This window comes from Micropterus salmoides, unplaced genomic scaffold (assembly GCF_014851395.1).
Source record: "Micropterus salmoides isolate LMB-PRFRI ecotype aquatic unplaced genomic scaffold, ASM1485139v1 Ms_hic_scaffold_23, whole genome shotgun sequence".
Lineage (NCBI taxonomy): Eukaryota > Metazoa > Chordata > Actinopteri > Centrarchiformes > Centrarchidae > Micropterus > Micropterus salmoides.
Window position 1 is genome coordinate 2,919,342 of NW_024041484.1, and position 18,349 is coordinate 2,937,690.

Consider the following 18,349-nt stretch of genomic DNA (forward strand, 5'->3'; position numbering starts at 1 on the left):
ACTGGCAGGTGTGGCAGGCTGACGAGGTGGCTGATGAGGTGCAGGTGCGGGTCGTTGGCTGGGCTCAGGAGCAGAGGGAGAGAGAGAGAGAAGGAACACACAGGGGAGGAGACACAGGGAGGCAGGCAGAACAGAGAAAACCAAGGAAAAGCAGAATAACTGATGAAAAGGAGAAAAAACCAGGACACTTACCGTCAGCCGGGCTACCACCATAACAGAAACAAGGACCAAGAACACAAACCTCAAAGAAGACAGTCCAAGGACAGAGACAGAGGACAGGTAATGATGAACCCTATCAAGGCGAGGGTGGTCCAAAAATGGAAGAAGTTTGATAACTTGGGAATGTTCTTGGAGAGTACAGAAGAGAACACTTGTAAGTGAAAGCGCACAACACAACAAGAATCTCAAAAACGTAAAGTAGCCTGAAGACCTACACTGTGAATTGGCGAAGAATAATCTGGCGACACATGTAACACAAGGTGTACATTCATTGCATCAGGAAGCCTGAGTCTAGACAGAAGTGTTAATGATGCTTTCAATCACAGAGAGCCAACTTACAGGACTCAACTTGCAGTAGCAGGTCCCCGAAAGATAACCACACCTCCTGGCCCACTCAATAGACTGGTGGTGCTGGAGTCTGACGCCAGTCTGCCCAAAGCTGGTTCCGGGAAGTTGTCCGCAATAAGGCTGCTCTGGCAGAGCTCCAAACCTGACTGCATCTGCGCATGTTGGCCTGAACAGATGGAACTGCCACTTCAGCCACCAGGCAGGGGAAAAGGGGCGGCTGGAACCATATTCACCATGAAAGGTTACATACCTGTCACAGAGCTGATGAGAGAATTGTGGGAATACTCCACCCATGGTAGATACTTGCTCCATGAAGAAGGATGAGTAGACACCAAGTGCAGGTCAAGTCTCAACACTAGTTGGCACGTTCTGTCTGTCTGTCCATTAGTCTGCGGATGGTAGCTGGAGAGGCTGGCAGTAACACCCAAAGCAGAACATAATGCCCTCCCCACATGAGAAGAGAACTAAGGCCCCGGTCTAACTCAATGTCAGCAGGAATGCCATGGATACGGAACACACTCTGTATTAGCAGGTCTGCTGCAGAGGGTATTTTAGGTAAGGGAACCAAATGGGCAGGCTAGGAAAAACAATACACCACCTTATCTTACTTAAGTACCACCATATTACCTTCAAGGGTTGTCCAGAAATAAAGTCAACAGCAGTATGAGACCAGGTCCAATTAGTTACCGGCAGAGGACGCAGCAGACTGGAGCAGGGTTGATGAGACGGCTTACTCCATGCAACAGCCCCTGCTCCCACGTCCGAGGCATCAACCTCAATCACAAACTGCGAGGGGTCAGGGTGGGTTAGCACCATAGACTGTATATAAAAATGGACGTAGTATCCCTGACGTAACCCGTTGGTTTCGGAAGAGTTTCGGAAGAGCCGTTTTGAAGCTCAAAATTGGCGGAGCTGGCTGGCGCCATCTTGGTAGCGCGTCACTCCCGGATAACCAAAAATGGGCAAAGAGGCGGGTCGTAGGTGGAGCTGAGGAGACGTGCGTGTTAGCAGAGGTAGATTCTAAACCCCCAGTGCTGTACGGTGGAGGTTGGAACCCGTGGCCGTTTTTGTTACCAGTTTATGGTCATTACCAGCTTACAGTCAAGGTAAGACACCGGAAAATATTAAAATAACCCACATATCTGTTATTGACATTATACTTAACAAGGTTTTAAATGCTTTTAATGTCTTAATGTGGTAACGTTATTTTGCAACACAAACGTTGCGAGACTAACGAGACCAATGTTAACAGTTAACTATGAATCAGTTATTAAATACCTTAACTTTACTTTTAACCCTCAAACGAACAATTTGAAGCAAATCAATTAACTCTTTTACATACCGTTGGTTATGAGTGATTTATTTGGACGTCAGACTCTGTAACAGAGCCTGAAGTTTCTGAAGAGTGCCTTGTTTGCTGCTCTGATATAAGTTTAGTTTAAACACAGAAAACTGTGGGCACATCCGAACCATCCAGTGGGTAAGTGCTGAAACAAAGAATGATCTGCACAGAGTAATAATGAATCCCACTAGGTGGTTTTTATTGTGACCTTGCAAACTCTGAGTTCTCAGAGCTGACCAAATGCACATGTAGTAAATAGGTGAGTCTATACAATTTAAATCACACAAGACCTTCTCAGAGGTCGCAATAAATGACACCTCCTACAGGGCTTCAAAACTATGCAGTGTGCAGATAAGTCTTTGTTTTTCACTTCTCAGTCAATGTCACATTTGTCTCTTAAAGATATGTCAAAATAAAACAGTATATAACATCAACCTTTCATGCATTACTTTCTACTAACATATGTAAAATGTTACAGCTGTTAGCTATAAGTTTAGAGTCAGACTATTTAAAATTAAAATATGAAACTGATGATGAATGAAGAATGATTTTATTATGTATAATTAGTCTGATACACTTTATAACAAAGTGTTCCTAATACACAAGCAATAGTTTAATAAATTAAACTCTTGTCTTGCATTCACGAAAACATCAATATTAAAAGGCTACAAATGTAAAAGTAGTTTTGTATGACTTGAAATGTGTTGAGTTATTATAATGATAGAATCTGTTGATAAGAACCCAGTGTCATAATTTCACGTCAGTAGTGTTCAGGTGTAAAAAGAAAAGCAGGAGCTGAAGAGCTGGAAGCTGGAGCTGTTCTCTCCTGAAGAGCTGGACACAGCTAATCACATCAGGAGGTTTCTGCAATCAGCTCCTCTGGCACCTGTAAATACAACAATGGGTAGACAGTTAGCAGCTTCTTCCAAAGAGCCATAAAGCTACTGAACTCTGACATGGTCTCAGCATGATAACCTCTCTGGCATGTGGCAGTAATTAGGGGTGGCAATGTAAAATACACTGTTTCCTAATATGTGCAATATACGGTTTTCTGCTGGACACTGTGCAACAATAACTACTCAAGTCAGATCTTATTGAACGTTTATTGTAAAGATCTTATTTTATATTTCTCATTGAACTGTACTACCTTTTTTGGTATATTCTAACCCTCCAAACAAACTCAGAGGCGGCTCTCACACACCTAATTTCTCGCTTTAACTAAACCATCGCCCTAGTTACAGCCCAGCTACCTGTCTGCAGGCATAACGCGCATTATATGCTGGTAAAAAAGGTGGATGCAAATCTCTGCAGGTAGCCTACAACAGCTGTTCTGCCGAATTATGCATCCACCTCTTAAGATCCTTATCAGAAACGTCGCTGATCAAACGCAGTTATCACCTCAGACTGTTTGCTGAATCTCAAGGAATGCTACATCTACTGAGTGTAATAACTTATTGATGACTCTAAACTGCCTTTAATATGTACTTTGAATCAATCATTCACACTGATGAACCCCACAAAGAATACTATAACGTTATCGTTTTTAAACAGTAACGTTACACTTGGAGGTGCACGGCTCTCCTCGGGAGAGACAGCTAGCTCAAATAGTGGCATCGGTGCTCCTCGGTGTGACAGTTTCAGGCAGAACTCCGCAGCCGCTCCCCCCTCGGCTCTCTGCCTTTAAACCCATCGTGTCCGTAGGGATAAGGTGCAGCCACTTTAATAGGTCAGTAAAAGTTACCGTTAACATAACGGCAGCTAACTGAGAGCTGAGCTTTTACTTACAACTTCACACAGACGCCTTTTCTTCAAAGCATTATTACCCTAATGTCTAACACTAAAGTTAATCTAATGCATTTTTGCTTCTCCCTTCTTGCTGACTTGTCTTTGACTCTAACTTGCATACCGTTGCTTACACTAATGACTAATTAGCGTAACAAGCTAACGCTAAGCTAACAAGCTATATGCCGACAGCGATACCTGTTAAATGTTAACACAAATAAAATACAGGAATTTCACTCACCAAGTAGAACATGGATTTCCTGGAGGTTCTCTCTCCAATGAACTGCACAGCCTGCCATTATTCATCCGGTATCTGCATGTAGAAATGTCCAAAAGGCTCCGACAGGCTGAGCCTCAGAGCTCCGTGTAGCTGAGTGAGGCTAACAGACGGCAGACCAAGTGCTAACAGTGGCAGCGGCTAATGGCGCTTGTCAATCAAAGCCGCCATGCCCCTAATAATGCAGAACATTAAGGCTTAATATAATTTAAACAGGTGAGTTATAAAAAAAAATCACCCCCCTCACAGTTGTCACAAAGGGCAAACTTAGCGATATGCACTAAAACCATTTTTTGAACCAAAAAAAACTGCTGTAAATTTGGGCTTTTTAACATGGGGTCAATGGAGATTGACCCCCTTCTGCAGCCAGCCTCAAGTGGCCACTCGATGAATTGCAGTTTCAGATACTTCCGCATTGGTATCGGAAGTAGGAGCCGGAGGTTGCCGCTTGGTTTTCACTGAGCCCACGGGACTTCCCCCCCCGCTGGGGGTGGACACCTTCGCGCACCCCCTTTGGCCTCCCCGGCTGCTGTATGCGGTCACCTGTCCGCTGTCGGCGGTGCTTTCATTCCTCCAGTTGCTCATGGACAGGGGGCTGGTGTTCAGTATGGTTAAAACCTACACTGCCGCCAATTCGTCCTGTCTCGAGGGCTTCGGGGACAGTCAGTTCTTAGCAGTGTTCTTTATGAGTTATTCTGAGAAGCTTGATAAATACGGGCCCAGATTTTTCTGTACATCACCATTTATCTGTAGATCATCCAGATGTCTCTTGATTTAAGTTAAAGAAGACCTATTATACTGCTTTCCCCATCCTATATTGTAGTTCTGAGACTCCTGTATTGGCAGCTTTGCATGAATCAAAGTTACTTAATTAATTTTTTCTTGTACTGATTCTTCATGTAGGCCTTCATTTCAGCCTCTATCTTAACAAGCTATAGATGCTCCTGTCTCTTTAAGGCTCTCCCTCTCAAAGCCCACTGTCTTCTGATTGGCCAAGATCTGAAGCATGTTACCAGGCTGTTGTTGTTGCTGGGCGGAACAAGCAGACTGAGTGTTGCGGTTAGTGTGGGAGCACATGACCATATATGGAACACCGGCTCCATCTGGCTCGGTATTATGCAGAACGGAGCCGTTGGTAGAAAACGCAGTTCAAAACAGAGCATTCAGAACAGGAGGAAACCTGAGGTTTTTGCTCACAGCGATTTCTTAAAAATGCTTTAACCTCATTTTTTGAAACTTTGCCAGAATTACTCAGGATGTAATGATCCACCTCAGAGGTGTCTGCCTGAACGACGAACTCCCCACTGAAGTCTGGGGCTGTGAGGACTGGGTTTGAACACAGGGCCATCTTCAGGTTGCAAAAGGCCTCCTCTGCCGCTGGGGTCCACTTCACCATCCTGGAGTACTTCTTTGATGTGAGCTCTGTGAGAGGGGCTGCTAACATAGAGAAATCAGGGATGAACCGTCGATGATAGTTTTGGCCTGGAGTTTGGCCTCCTGGGGTTTGACAAGGCCTCTGCCAATTTTGTACGTCAAGTAATTCGTCTCACTACACTTCTTGGGGTTTGCAGTCAAGCTGAATCCAGCACCTTCTGCACTCAACAATAAGTTACAGAAAAGCTAACAAATCTATGTCTTCTTTTGGTATGTTAGAGAAGAATGTCAGGGAAAAAATACAGCAGGGAAATGCTAGATGCAGCATTTAATGCTATGAAGGAAGGAGAAAGTGTGAAAGATTGTCACAGAGATTTCGCATACCCGTCTACCCTGTCAGACCACAAGCTGGGGAAATATGAATGTGGGCCTCATCCTAACAGGGCTCTTACCCTGGAGGAGGAAGAAGCTCTAGTTAATTATGTTGTTTGGATGGCAGATCATGATCTTCCCCTAACCAGAACCATCATTAAGTGTCTTGCCGTGGAAATTATTAAAGACAGCAGTCGGAAGACTCTGGTCAACCTGGAGACTGGGTTGAGTGACAACTGGTGGATCCGCTTCAAAGCTCACCACCCAGAGCTGACCAACCTGACACCGGACTCCCTTGATAGGGCCAGGGTCCTTGTTGCAACACCTGAGGGAATAGATCTTTTTTTTTTTGTTCTTAGAAAAAATTATTCACCTCTACAGTCTCCATGACAAGCCTCCTCAGCTGTGGAACTGCAATAAGATGGGCTTTGGAGATAAGCCAAAGTCGAAGGAGAAAGTATAATTTCTATATGTACATTATTATAAATTGTTATTGTTAAAATTATTACTGTTATGTGTTAATTGGTTAATTTAATGTTATTTGTGTTCATTCTGTTTTTTTAACGTTAATTATCAACTTTATGTGGGAAATGAGTTTTTTTGGTAATAAGTAAATGTGATTCATGAAATTGGCAGAATTGTGTTTATTTACAGTAAATGAATCCTCCACATGGCTTTACATGAGCATTATTTCTAGCTATAACAATACACTAATGTGATTTAAAATTCTTAAATTTAACGTTAACATCAGTTTTCAGTTACGCACCATGTTAGACTGCCATTCACATAAGCAATAGTTGATTAAAAGGGTGTCTACACTCTTTTAATCGACATATATAATATATAATATATATAATAATAAATATACCATATATGAAGGTTAATATCATTCTTTCACCAGCTTATAGTCGTTAAAATGTATGTGTTTTATATTAGCAATGACTCCTTCTTACCTGTCCGAAACACAGTGAGTATAAATTTTCAGCCGTTCAGAATACCGTGAGTCCTCACTATAATCCGGACGTGTGTCTCTCAGTAGTTTTTAGCCCAACATGTGTCAATAAAAATAAATAAGCGTTAACCTTGCTAACTTGATCTCAGGGCCCTAAAGGTCTAAAAATTACGCTAAAGGGGTACACAGGATGTTAAAAAGTGACACCAAAGGGCCCCGACCAAGCATTAATAGGTGACAAGTCGGGAGTGACAATGTGTTGTTTTGTATACAGGGCTTGTACCTTAATAAGATAGAATATCAAAGAGTAATAGTTACACTGAAACTTTACAGACTGACCTTTAACGTTAAAAATTTTACATCTCCAATACTGATACGGAGAGTTGTAAAAAAAAAACACTTGTTATCCTGTAGATACACAGTATTATTAGGGGTGTGGGCTGTATTAAAGTATCCACTGTTCTCCTGTACTCTAATCACACAGTAACAACGAGCTATGTGTTGTTCTCCCATTCTATTCTTTCTGGTTTATTTTCTGTGTTCCTACTTCTTCTTTTTACCCTCCTCTGACAAGATGCCAGCGGTGACCACATCATGCTACCTCCTCTTTCTTCTACGGTTTCTGGCAATAAAAGAAAAAAATATCAAATAATAATAATAATTACTGGTTAAGTGAAGTTAACTTTAAATTGACTCCACCACCACACATAAAACATGGCTTAATAACAATCACATTTAACATAAGCATAAAATTCGGCTAAATAATAACTATCAAGATTATTAGCTTAGCCTCTGGCATTTTACGGAGCATAAATTAGCCTAGTGGCTAGCGGACTTTTCCTCTCTTAATAGCTTAACAAATTACATGTATTATTTATACACTTATTAATATTGTATATCATTATTATTATATTATACACTTACTCACTGCTGGTAAAGTCACTGCATCTGTGTACAAATTTTTTTCAGCCTGAACGTACATTTTCTACAGCAGCTGCTCGTAGTGAGAGCAACAAGCTGGACGACTGCCGAGTCGTTCTCAGGTGGCAGAAGCGTAGCTCTGCTGCTGGGCACGTGACGTAAACACGTAAGTGCGAGCCCTCCCGGAACCCATAGAGATTGCATTGCAGCAGCCGCCGCTCGAAAAAAACTGCCTTTACGTGAAAGTCTATGTGAGAGATCTGGGCGATTTACGACCAGACTGAAATCGCACCAAAAGAGGCGGGACTCCACGGAACACGAGTTGACACTGATTGGACAGTGATATTCAGAGACAAACTGTCAAAATAGTCACAAATATATAACAGTGTGGTAGAAAGTGTGAGAAAAATCCCCTGCCTTTCCCGGTTTGGCGGTGCGTCGCCCGATCGCCCCTGACCCATTGCTAATGAGTATTCAGATAGTATTTAAAATCTAAAAAAGCTTAGATGCCAACCATTATAAAACCACATTTTATTAGTCAATTTAAAAATTGGTATTTTATTTATTTATTTATTTCAGGGCTATTCAATTACAAATTCAATCGGGCCAGATTTCAAAAATAGAACATGGAGGCGGGCCGGACATTTTCTCACGAGTTGGGATAGGTATCATTATAACTTTATTGATACATTTTTATTAATACATCTTATTGGTTCAGTTCTATATCGATACTCTTATTAGTTCTTTTTCATTACTAAAAAAATTGCCTTAAAAAATGTATTATTTAAAAAAGAATTTAATTTATTATAACAAAATTTTATTAGAGCAGCAACAGGATTTTCAACAGCAAAGTCACTAATATCTCACTGGAAACAAATCTAAAATGTCTGAATATTAAATCATATTCCTGAAAATACTTATTTAAGTTTATAAAGAATTATGAAGTCAATCCCATCAGTCTTTCCTCCTCATCTTCCCCCTTCTGCTGTACAGGAGCTGGTTTGTCTCAGTCACCAGCTGAGTTTAGGTCTCTTATATGGGCCATGTTTGTCACACTCTGCCTGTCAGCCATGCCATGTTTTGCACTCTTGAGTTTTGGTCAGTTGATGATCTGTTATTTTGGTCGGTTGGGTATTGGGGTTCTGTCTTGTCTATCGTCTAGTGTCCAGTAACCTAGTTTATGTCTGTGTTTAGTGTTGTCCTGTTTCCCAGTTGGTTCTGTCTCTGAAGCAACACTTCATTCTGTTAGTCAGTTGTTCCATGCTTCCTGACAATGTTTTAATGTATGTGGCAGACTAAGCTTAACAGTTACAGACAGCTTTCACTGTAGCTTGTTTGTAACATTTAGCTTCAGCCGCACTAGTGCTGTGTTTGTGTAAAACCAAAACATCGCTGCGGTGGATGAGAGACTCAGCAGATTAAAATATCACGCTCTACATGTCTATGCTAATCAGGTGTGTTGGTAAAGTAATTGTCTTTTTACTCGCAATGGCTTTATTGGACCACATACTTGCACTAATGAGCGTGGTTTTCCTCAACTTTTGTAACGTCAGCTGATCTGCGGGCTGACTCCGCTGTTTGTTTGTATGTGTGTAATGGACGTGTTCTGCAGAGACACAGAGGAGGAGAGAGGCTGCAGGTGGGGCAGTCCTTCTTAGTGAGCACATGTGAAACTGTCATTAGAGATGAGAACGAAACAAAATAGCTCTCATTAGCTACTTCCACTAGTTTACGTATTGCTGCTCTGCTTTGCTTAATTAATTAGATAAGCAATCTGCAAATCTTACCAAAATGTTATTTTAAATTATTTTTAAAATACAACAGAAACACAAAGTAGTATTGATTGCTATAATTTCAGCTTGTGGTAAAACAATGCAATGTTTTTAATGGGCATTTAGCATGTGAAATTACAAATTTCACATTTGTGTGCACAGTGGCAAAGCACTATCCAAAAAAAATTAAACATATTTTTTTTTATGGAAATTCGGAAAGCATTCATTATTGGTCACTTGATATGGCACACGATCATGTTATGTTACATGTTTTCCAGAACAGAAGTTTAGCTGCTGATCTGAGCTGCCATGCTGTTTTATTGCCAATAATAATCATCAGTTTGTCTCAGAAAGGTAAGGGCACATTTCTGTCCATGTAACAAAGCCATAACAGAGCGCTGTAGAATAACTACTGTACATTAAATTACAATCCAACTTATTTTATTTTTTATTTTTTTTCTACCAGGGCAGTAAAAGTTTAGCTGGCTGATCGCTTCCCTGCTGTAAGCTAGCATTTTATTGCCAATTACTGATCAGCTGATTGTCTCACTAACGTAACCGGAAATACCAAACCACAGCACTGGAGAATAACATGGCTACATGAAATTAATCCAACTACATATTTCACAGAAACAGGAGAAACATGCCATGTCTGTCAGTGATTTTGTCAAGCTTTTAGCTGAAGCTATCAAACAGCCTTCATTTCTCCATCGCTGAAGTCCAACCAGCAGAAAACAGACGTCAGCTCCGCTTTGAAAACATCTGTCATACATCAAAGCCTTCCATCTGGGAAAATCCAGATGTCTGTGACTTTTTGCCATCATCTGTCTGTCTCCGTCTCTCCTAGCTTCATGGTAAAGATCCACAGGCTGTCGGATCTCGTGCTAAATAACACGTTTGCTCGTTCATTTGTCCAAATATCACTTCTCTTCTTACTTCTAATAAACCAGAGGACTACTCAGACTAATTTCCTCTTCTATTTACACATTTAATGTAGTGACGGACGTCTACACTGCTGGAATTATATAAGCAGAAGAAGAATGCCGTAATGACGAAACGCGCTCTGCAGCACTACTTGTCCTTGTCGGCTATTGTAGAAACACAATACAGCGACCTCCATAGAAGGCTGTGTCCGCGCTTATGTAGATAGAAATGTCTCATTCTAAGATAATAAAAACATAATGGTTTATTATGTAAGGTCTTTACACACCACTGAAAACATAGTTATAGATATTATATTGCATTTCTGTCAATAGGTCCTCAGAAATATTACACACTTAAGTGGAAAATCACAAAATGTCTTTTACAGACTATAATTTGATTAATTGTGATTTTTCTTTAATCAAAAATGTATATATAAATCACAAGTTGGTTTATGATGATTGCATGCATATTACCACCCAAAGTATACCTGATACAGCCACTTGTTTTATTAATTAAATTGATGAATTGTTCAATTGACTAATTACTCATTGTTGTGACAGAAAATAATTAAATAAATAAATCCGCTGTATTCCAAAATTGTTAATAAACAAAACTAACAATAGAAAACAAATAAATACAAAAACAGATTTCCTCAACCTTTGTATAATTTGATTGCAGCTGTAGTCCGTAGTCAGACCTGGATGCTTTGACGTGAGACTCTCTCATGGTTCTCTCACGTTTCCACTGCACACACAGCTGCACCAAAACACTTCATCACATTCACCCATTCATACACATTCATGTGGAGGAGCCAGGGCATCGAACCGTTGATCTTCCATTTAGCAAGCAACCTGTTCTACCTCCTGACACACAGCCGCCTTTTTGTGTTGCAAAATGATATAAAAATCAACACTATTCCTTGTTTGTTTCTCAAATGGTTCGCAAGGGTATGGCCTCTCTCTCTTCACCAATCTTTTTCACTGCAGACATCTGGAACAGAGTGGATTGGTGTGTTAATTTCACGTTTTATAATGTTATTCACACATGTAACTCTGACATGTAGACCTAGAGAGTGAGTCCTGCTTAGGGGAGTCAATAGTGGGCCGGGTCACTGGAGAGCTTCTGCCTCCTGGTGTAGCTCTCCTCATACAGTCAGAGGAGCAGTTCTGAAGAACATTGTGTCCCTTTTCACTGTAAATACATAGGGAGGAGACTGCCCCCTCATAGCATAGCCCCGAACCATATAGCTGGTGCCCTCCTTCACCCTGTCGGCATACTCCTTACAAAAAGTCCCTTTTGTCACAGTCTTGCCATCGTAGATTGCTGTTTGATGGTAGCTGCATTTGCTCCATCACTACAAAACTCCCAGGCCACCACCCTGGGCTGTTCACATATAGCCACAACGCATACGTGAATGGGCAGAAGTTTTGCGTAGGGGCTGTCTGGTTTTAACTATTGCACACTTCTTAAAGACATTCTGAAATAAAGAGAACGGAGATAAAGTTATACGGATGTATTATCTACTAAAAGTTATCAGACACAAACATATAGACTTGCTTCTCGTGGTAAGCCGCTAGTTGCTATATCTATTTATTTATTCATTTTAGAAACTAAATTTTTTGTCCTGTAGTTCTTTGCGTTCCCATTTTAACAGTGTCAAACTGCTTTTTCCACTTCATTTTAAGCCTGTGGAACCAGATTATCACAATAGCAGTGGCCAGGGGGTTGCTACGCAATGATTGGCGAGTAGCAGACTGGTCAGTCACTGACAGTGACTGGCTGACACACACACATACGCGCAAAACATAGGCTAGTGGCACAATTGCTCAGTCCCAGCCTTATGCTGCTTTAGGGACATTTTTGGCTTTTTAAAAAGTGATTTGAAAGGTAATTTTGACTGTTCTAATACATTAGGCATGATCTTTGGCTAAATTTTTAATTTTTTAAAGGAGACCTATTATGCTTTTCCATATTTTATGACTTATCTACAATGTTGGATGTTCATGTTAAACATGGCAAGCTTCAAATGATGAGGTTGTAGTATTTAAAAGAAATCTCTGTAAGCAAAAACCTCATATTTCCTCCTGTTCTGAACACTCTGTTTTGAACTTACCAATGGCTCCACTCTACAACATAATAATAATAATAATAATAATAATAATAATAATCTTTAATTGTAGAGCACTTTTCAAAAACAAGTTACAAAGTGCTTTAACAAGTGTAAAGACAATAATACCCAAGAGACAATAATACAAAAACAATACAAGATAAAAGCATGAAAACATTGAAAAGACTAAAATACAGATAAATATAAATTAGTAAAATACAATAAAATAAAAGGGATAAAATAAAGTCAAATAAGATCGGGAAAGGCTCTCCTATAAAAGTATTTTTTAAGAAGGGACTTAAAAGAGTTCACTGACTCAGCCGACCTGATTTCCTCGGGCAGGCTGTTCCAGAGCCTCGGGGCCCTGACAGCAAACGCTCTGTCCCCTTTAGTTTTCAGTCGAGACTCTGGAACAGACAACAGACCTCTGCCCGAGGATCTCAAGGTAAGTGCTGGTGTGTATGGGACTAAAAGGTCAGAAATATAACAAGGCGAGAGGCCATGAAGAGCTTTAAAAGTGATCAATAGAATTTTAAAGTCAGTTCTAAAACATACTGGGGAGCCAGTGTAATGAAGCTAAAATAGGAGTAATGTGGTCATATTTCTTTGTTCTGGTTAAAAGCCTGGCAGCTGAGTTCTGGACAGTCTGGAGTCGATCAATAGATTTTTGGGTTAAACAGGTGAAAAGGCTGTTGCAATAATCCAGGCGTGATGAGATGAAGGCGTGTAAAATGGTCTCGGTGTCCTTAAAAGTTAACATAGATCGAATTTTTGCTATATTTCTAAGTTGATAAAAACATGATTGAACAAGCTTTGTGGTGTGCTGCTCGAAATTTAAATTACTATCAAACCACACACCAAGGCTCTTTGCCACAGGCTTAATGTGATTTACTAGGGAACCAGCAGATGGCAGTATTTGATTTGCCATCTGCTGGGACCCGATGACCAGGATTTCTGTTTTGTCTGAGTTCAGCTGGAGGAAATTATTTGACATCCATTTTTTAACTTCACAAAGGCAGTTGTTCAGTGAACTCAGCATTCCAGGGTCTGTGGATCTGACGGGCAAGTATATTTGTGTGTCATCAGCATAAATATGAAAAGAAATGCCATGTTTATGGATAATATGTCCAGCAGATACAAGGAAAACAAAATGGGTCCTAAGACCGACCCCTGAGGCACACCATATTTAACTGGACAGAATGAGGAGACATAGTTGTTTACAGACACGCAAAACTTCCTATTTGACAGGTAGGATGAAAACCATTCTAGAGCAGTACCAGAGATCCCCACCCAGTGCCTCAGTCTGTCTAACATGATGTTGTGATCAATGGTGTCAAAAGCAGCGCTAAGGTCCAGGAGTACAAGGACTGAGCATATGCCTTCATCAGCAGACATTAAAAGGTCATTGGTGTCTTTAAGCAGGGCAGTCTCAGTGCTGTGGTACTTCCTAAAACCAGACTGAAACTTTTCAAATATTTTGTTATTTTCCAGTACAGTGAGCAGCTGTTTGGACACAATTCTTTCTAGAATCTTTGCAATAAAAGGCAGTTTTGAAATTGGTCTAAAATTATGTGGGAGGGAGGGATCTAAACCAGGTTTCTTTAAAAGTGGGTTCACGCAAGCCGTTTTAAAATAATTAGGGACACAACCAGTGGATAGGGAACTGTTGAAAACAGAGATCAAATGGGGCCCAACAGAATCCATTACTTTCAGTAAAAACTCTGTAGGTATTACATCAAGTGGGCTGGAGGACATTCTCATTTGTGATACTGTTTTTAAAAGCTCAGACAAGTCGATGGGATAAAACTGGTTAAAACTCTCTGAGTAAGAGGCCACGGGGGTAATAGAGGCTTTGATTGACACCACCTTATTGGTAAAATAAGATAAAAACAAAAAGCTTTAGACGTAGGCCTAACCTTTAGAGGAGCAGTAATATTTAGTGACGACAAGCAGATATGATTGAAGTGATCGACCAGATTGTTGGTGTTGGAATCAGACAGGTGTTGGCTTTGGCTCTGAAAGAATGCGCAAAACTTTGAAACACTTGTGTGAACACACAGGGCTTGGTGAGGCGGCATGAGTAACAGGCGAATCACAGCTAAAAACAATACATCTGTGGTCAGATATGGTCATGTCCACTAATTCCACAGAGGAAATGCTGACACCCAGGGTAAAAACCAAGTCCAGTGTATGACCACGGTTATGTGTTTGCCCTTTGACATGTTGTTTGAAGTTAAAAGAAGTGGCCATATTAAAAAAAGTTAGTTGCATTAACATTGTTGGGGTCATCAAAATGAATATTAAAATCGCCACAAAGAACAATTCTGTCATAATTTAAAACCAGAGTAGATAAAATACAGGAAGTTCTGATAAAAATCCTCCAGGCGGTTTTGGGGGGCGATAAATTATAACAAATATGATAGGTTGCAGCCCTCCAACTTTAAGAGTGAGAACTTCAAAGGAGTTCAATTCATCACAGCGTACTTGATGACATTTTAAATTTTTCCTATACACGCTCACTAGCCCACCACCACGACCACTGACCCTCGGTTGACTAAAACAATCATATTGAGGCGGACACAGTTCAGCTAGCTGGCTATAGTCATTCATTTGCAACCAGGATTCAGTTAAAAACATAAAATCTAGATTTGCAGACAAGATAAAATCATTTAAGATAAAAGTCTTACTTGAAAGTGATCACACATTGAAGAGAGCCATTTTAAATGGGGGGGGGGATCACCGGCTGACATAGGCCTGTGAAATAGCCTTGCACAGCCAGTGAGACAGGCGCTGCACTGACAGGGGAACCCTGTTAAGGGCACAATGAGGATGCACCAGGTAATCAGCCTTTTACCTGGGCAAATCAAGTACAGGGATATCAGAGACAGGATGATCGTCTGGATTGTGCCTGCTGCCGGTTAAAAGCAGCTACTCTGGATGGAGTTCCAGTGACATCCCAGACCCCATGGCGACCTGAGGCATTTGACAAGAAGTACATTGGAGAGTGGTGTGCTGTGAAGTGTGACAATGACGTGTACCCTGGCATCATCATGAACAAAGAAGAGCACAGCATTCAAGTGAAGTGCATGCATCGCAATGGGGTGAACAAATACTTCTGGCCAACACCACGCGAAGATGTCAGCTGGTATGCAGATGAGCAACTTCTGTGTCTTATACCAAAGTCACAGGCACTCAACAAGCACTCTGTCCAACTGGATAAGTCCACATGTAAATATTTAGAATACCGCTTGTGGTACTATAAGTAAAGTTGAAAAGCGTTCTTAAGTTGTTTTCCGTTTTGTGTTCTTTAAAAAAATTATTTGATAGGAAAGTGGATAGGAGAAAAAAGGGGGAGAGAGATAGGGGATGACATGCATCAAAAGGCTTCTAGATTAGCCAAGTTTATTCATGTTAAAATTAATAAAATTCATCAAATCATTTTTTTGGTGTTTCGCCCACCCTGTTATGCTACTGTTCACCCTGTTATGATGGTATTTTTCTATCGTAGTTTAATGAAATAACTAAATATCAAGTCAATATTTGTGTTTACATAAATATATGGAAGGGGTTGATTATACATTCAAGAAAACTTGACTAATTCTGATCATAATTCACTTAAGAAACGAAATGGAAGAATTTGTCCCATTGTCATAATGTGCGCTTGTTTTTCTCACTATATACTGCTTAGAAATTATTTTATTGTAAAACAAATATCTAATAAGAGTGACTGACATATGATTTCTATAAAAATGTCATTTTAGTAGCAACACACTTTTAAACAGTTATGTCTAAGTCCTAAACAGGGTGGACATTTCCTGTGTGTAACATGTTAATATATCTATATTTAATTAAATAAAAGTGCGTGAGCTCGACCAATATGTTTTTCATGATGTTAGATATATATGGTATGTAACAGAACTTTAAAATATAGGTAAATCAACTATTTATTTTTCCCAAGTTATGAAGTCCAAATGGCACCCTATAAAAAAATGACCCAGATCAGAGTTGAAATACATTGTTAAAACGCTGAAAGTTGTTACACTGCCAAAACTGTCAAAAAAATTGAAGAAGGTAGTAAATAGATGAATCATAGCACACGTCCTAAAAAATTGGAACATTTTGATATCTGCAGTTGTGTAGTGAAATGACTGCAGAAGCATTAGAAATTGAGTTGAGAGAGAGGGAGACAGAAAGAGACACAAGATAAGAGATAAAGACAGAGAGGCAGGCAGTCAGATAACATGAGACAGAGACAGGCAGACAGTGAGTCAGAGAGAGTGAGAGAGAGGGAATTAGAGAGACTGAGCGACAGAGATAAACAGTAAGAGAGACAGAGAGTTTAGTGAGTTCAAAAACTGGTATGTTCTAGTTTAGTCCAGGAATTTCATTGACGAATTATAATGGCTGACAATGGAGGAGTTGCCTGTCACTCGTGCCCTATGGAAGGGCACAGAGCCAAATCTGTCAGTCCGATGGATTTAAAAAGCCCATGTGAGGAACCAGAAAAGTTTTCTACATTTCTGGTATAAAATGATGCATGAAGATTTAAAGTTGTGGTCAGGCCAGCGATTTAAAAATAATTTTTTAAGATGAGTTTTCAAGGCTGCTGCACTCTACTGATGTCTCGCACTAACTCCCAGTATTCCATCCCATAGACTGTCATTATAAAGAAAATGGCTTTATAAAACTAAAATCCTAAAAAACTATAAAAGATAGAAAGACAGTTGAATAGCTTAAAGATTTGTGAATATTTTAAAGTTTAGCTGAAAGTATTGAGAAGGAGTAGGCTTTGAAAGAGGGAGACGTTTAAAGAAGATTAGAACCTTGCTCCATAGACTTACGTTATAAAAAATTACTGAAAAAAGCTTACAGAAGATTGAAAAAAAAGTAAAAAAAACGTCATCATGTACTGAAAGAGCTGAACATTTTGATAGTTGAATGGTTTTTGTAGCACAAAGTATGCAGGAGTTATTGGGGCCCAAAAAAGAAGAATGCAGAATTACGTCGCCTAGAAAAGAGCAGTCGTTATGTATGTCTCGTACGTCTGCACCTTGTATATACATAACGGTGAGACCGAGTAGAGGACTGTGCCTATACTCAGAATCTGGAGTTCCAGTACATAACTACCATTTTATTTCGTATAGGCTTCGCCCTCAAAGGCTATCGCTATGGGGTTAGAGGCAAAGCAGAATGAGTCAACACCTCAACGGCACATACGGTACCACCAAGCACAAACCCACCTGTCCATAGCCATATAATAAGCCCCCCAGTCCCCTGCAGTTAAGAAGTTGGCGTACGCAAAAACACAAAATAATTTTGAACTGAATTTGAATTGCTCAACTTGAATATTTGCATTAAAAAACTGAATTTGAATTTATTGGTTTGAAACTGAAATCCAATAAACTTGAAACTGAATGTGATATCATGAATGTGAACTGAAACTGTATTTGATCGTCACCAAAAATTCAAGTCTTTATATACTTTCACTTTCAGTTCTCTCAATTCAAATTCAATCCACAAGATTCAGTTTTAAGGTCATAGGAAGGTCAAGGTCCTTGAGGAAGAGCAATCGAGTGCAGATGCACAGAGCGTTTATCAGCACGTTTGTTTTTTACCATTTCCTGTAATCCACACCGGCAGCCTGTTGCCCCGGCTGTGTGCAAGTTATCTCCTAAAGCCCACACTAGATAACTACTACTTTGTATGTAACTAAATTAGCTACTAATATGGGTTGCACCACAATTACTTGGGCAGACCTTCACTAGATTAATTTGGGCGTAAAGTCGTAACTATGGCAAGCGGCCTCCACCGCTTGGGGGGTTGGGTTTTAAGGGAATGTTTTTACTATTTGTAGGAACTTAGCTTGTTTGTTATTTCACTGTATTAACTATACTTCATTCTCCACCTAAAGTGTCACTCATATATTGAATCTGCCTCCTTCAGTTCTCTACACACTCAC